Source organism: Carex rostrata, chromosome 15 (assembly GCF_964058835.1).
Source record: "Carex rostrata chromosome 15, lpCarRost1.2, whole genome shotgun sequence".
Taxonomy (NCBI): Eukaryota; Viridiplantae; Streptophyta; class Magnoliopsida; order Poales; family Cyperaceae; genus Carex; species Carex rostrata.
Genome location: NC_135932.1, coordinates 4,013,619 through 4,017,980, shown reverse-complemented (window position 1 = coordinate 4,017,980; position 4,362 = coordinate 4,013,619).

Here is a 4,362-nt window from a genome sequence, read left to right as displayed (position 1 = left end):
TTGTGAGACAAATTTGGTAGGACTATACAAGGAAACGTTGTTTAAATTTGAAAAGCATGGAGCTGGAAGGGGGGTGAAAATTGAAATCATTACCAAGAATGTCTCCAATTACCGAAACCATTGGGGCCTGTGCAGCAGTATAGTGGAGAAGAACTTACTGATCGACGGAGAGGAAGACCGATGAGGAAGAGAGAAGGAAGGCGGGAGAAAAAACGAATAGAGAAAAGGGGACCAGCTGGAGGTGGGTGGGAGAAGGGAGTTCGATGTGTTGGATGGCGCAAATGAAAGAGGTGGACATGGCGGTGACGGAGGGAGGTAGTACTCAAATGGAAGGGGCACGTGGCGTGAACTGAGAGCCACGCGGCGAAAAAATTTGAAAGAGAACGAAGGTAGTAAATCGAAGGCAGGATGGAACTTGAGATACGAGCAGATTGGAAAAATTTTGCTGGTGACGTAAGATGACATCACAGGAATCAATCTATACCGTAGGATAAGAATCAAAGGGCATAGAATGGGGGTGTCACTGTTCCTAGCTACAGTAACACCCCATTCTCCTTTTATGATTTATGATTTATAATAAGGGGTCCGTTTTGAGATTCGTGTCAGATTAAAATGGACGACTCCTATCTCATTCTACACGGTCAGGCATTGCACTGTATCTGAATTCATATTACATCCCCCTCCAAATATAAATTTTGGGCTTGACGAAAAAAACAACCCACCGATAACAAGTTTAGATATGGGCCTCCATTTGTCAAAGGCTTCCCATGCTTCCTTCATCTTCACAATGAATTAATGGGCCTTTGTTGCATATAATTCATGCACCATTTTCCAAAGCAAATTAAACCTCCTGTATATTATAGCTACAATCATTTTATCTTACACTCCTAAACATTTTACTACATAATATGTTTTACAATTGATACGGCATATTATAACATTATTGTTCCACACTAATATATATATATATAAAGTTTATTATGATTGTTCCACACTACAATATAAATTGACAATAATTAGTTATAGGGAGCTTCTCCCCGCTTTCAATCTTCCATGCATTGCTTCCGCTTCTGATTTGCCTTTCCATTTCAATCTACATCAAATAAAAAGTTAAACAACACATTAATTGAAGCATATTACTGTTACTCAAAAAAAAATTTGAAGCATATTACATATAGATATCCAACTCAATAATTAAATGAATATGTGCAATACCATCTTCATATTCCAAAGAATTATCAACTATGAAGACCTTCTTAACCTTCACAAGAAATAACCTGCATTAAAAAGTTGTGTATATACAATATCAGGTTCTGCTATTTTTTCCTACATAAATATTGTGAAAAATAATAGATAATATAACAAAAGTATATTCAATGAAAAGGTGATGTTAATTACTCCCAAGGGATGTCGCCAACGAGTGCAGTGTTTCCTTCACTGTCGAGATAGTAAAAGGTGATGTCTGAATTGTAACGTTCTTCCTCGCTCGAGTCGTTGGGATCGTATACTGCACTCAAATTTGAAACAGCAAGTTATATATATATATATCCCTGTTGCTTGATTAGAGTACATAGTTAAGTTAACAGTAAATTTTGTTGCTAAAATTTAGCAACCATTTTTTTTTTTTTCCAAATATGTGATCAGGATGCATTTCATGAAAGAAAGACAACAACTGGATTAATCAATTTTCTTCTTTTTCATGGAAGTTGAATATCAAAAAAGCTTTTGTAACTTCACAACATATATATGCACATCTGATACTCTGTGAAAGAGGTGTTAAAACTACAATAGAGAAGATTTATAGTTTCACACAGATAAGCAATAAAATATTTATATTGCACAAAGATTCCCAAATCTTCAGATTTTGGTAATCAATCAAAGAACTATGCTATCATACACATAAAATGAAAAAGAAGAAGAAGAAGAAGAAGAAGAAGAAGAAGAAGAAGAAGAAGAAGAAGAAGAAGAAGAAGTGCACTCACCCTTGTCGAAATGCCGGAATAGCCTGTGGAGCCCGCAGTACAGGGAGTCGTAACTATCATGACTTGCCAGGTTGATCTTTCTCCCGGGATAATGGTAACCACAGAGAAACACCTTCACATGCATTGTCGTCTTGACTGTAGAATACGGATCGATCTCTCTAGCCTCCTAGATGTTTCCAGCTCGTTATGTCTTATAATTCAATCATCTCTTTTAGATAAGAAAACAATTAGATTATACATAATATAATTGGAAAAGAAAAGAGGATGCTGAGAAAGAGAGGGTCTTAGATGCATAAATTAAACCAATCAATCATGTTGATCATGTAGAACTTTTTTTAGGTCATGGCAAAATATTGAAAACTATGGTGATGCATGGTAATTAGCAAGCAAATTCTGAGCAGCGATTTTGGCATATGCTCACGTAGTATAACACGAACAAAACAAAAGTAATTGATTGTCGAATTTGTTTATGGAAAACAATCAGACGAAAGACGTTATTAGTTCGTTAGACATTAACAAACAAATAATGGCCATGAAAAAGAACATAATAATGACAAGAGGTGCGTGATTAAGCGAGAATAAATAACTCTCTAGTATATACCATACCTGCATGCCACTGGATGCTAACACAAAAGATAAACATAGGATAATAGATCCTACCTTCAATTTTTAGGCACCGAAATGAAAGTGAAGCAAATTTAGAGCCTGAGAGGATATATTTATAGATAGATAAACATCAATTAATTATGTACCATGTAGACAAAATCTTAGTTAGATTTACTTACAAAGTGCGGAGTAATATATATAACAGGGCATTTTGTATAGTGTGAATATGTGATATGAATTAATTGCATGCATTTATAAGCATATCTCTTACAAGTTTTAGTAAATTTTTCTGTATCATTTTTTAGATACACTAACAGAAACTTCCAAATTTACTCCAACAACTATTATATACAGATACAGTGATGAAATTAAGAGAAAATTCCAAATGTGGCTTCCTTCCATCTCGCGCCACAAGCCTCCTCAGTTCTGTCCATCTCCTTCCTCCCATCTCTCCGCCAGCAAGCCTCCTCAGCTCCGTCCTCGCCTCCCCCCCAAGGGGGAGCGGGAAATCCACACTGACAACTCTCTTCTCTTCTTCTCTGCCTTCTCCATTACCTCGTCTTCCATCTTCCACTCTCGTCCACCCCGTTTTCTCTTCAAAAAATCCTAGCTGCCAGTAAGGGTTACTCGTTCCTGCCCCCCTACCCCAGCACCTATCCGTCGGGAGAAGAGAAAGTTGACGATAATAGCCCTAGTCATCATCTCTCTTGTCTATCGACACCTTCTCTTCCTTCACCATTTGTTGGAAGAAGAGTTGGCGGTAATAGCCCTAGTCGTCGGCTCTCCTCTCTCTTTGCACTTCCACCACCTCGGCTGCCTTCTCCGCCCGTAACCCAAATAGAAAAAAAATGTCTTATTTCCTTTGGTCGCTAGCCAGCCAATACTGAAGGTTATCGGTGTCTACCACTAAAGGATATGGTTTATTTTTTTTTGTTGTTGTTTTAATTGTGTGTGTTGTTAGATGTCATGTTTAGATGTGAATGTTTTTTAGATGTTGATGTAGTTTGGATGATGTTTTGGATGTATTTTACGTTTTAATTAATAAAAATTATACTTGACACAAGGTTTCAAAAAAAAAAAAAAATTCCAAATGTGTATATCATATCGCTGATACAATTACAATTTACAACAACTTTTTATGTATTACTGAGTTGACGATTCATTTATTTCCTGAATGATTGATCCAATTAATTAGGCACTTCATTGTGTTTCTAATTGAATGAACTAATGAAGAATATCATGAAGTTGGGCTTAGCGTTGTTTAGTAATCCAAATTTGGTTTGAAGCCCATGGGCCTTAGTTGGATGTGGGATTTTTTGGTCTAAACAAATCGGGTTTATGACCAAATGATTCGACCCGATTGCTCAAAACCAAACTCCGATGCATTGACAGTCAGGTTACAGATTGACCAAATCTACCCTTCTCATCATTTCGTTTATACCCTTTGAAGAAACGTATATGAATTGTTTCCCCAAGGGGAAGCCAAAGAATATTTGTCAGTAACTCACCATTATAAAGCATTGAAGTTATCATGTAATTTTGATTTCATTGTTATAATCTGCACAAAAATATTAAAGAAAAAACAATAGAGAAGACCGTAAGATATAACATTTGTAAATCTTTGGATGTATACTTAATTTTTACTTTCTTCTGAGATCAAAATGTTTATGCAGAGCCAAACAATGATTTAATGGACCTTATTTCTTGCTGTGCAATTAATTCAATTTTATTATGTGTCGGCAACTTAATTTAATTCTTCTCTAGTATTAATTCA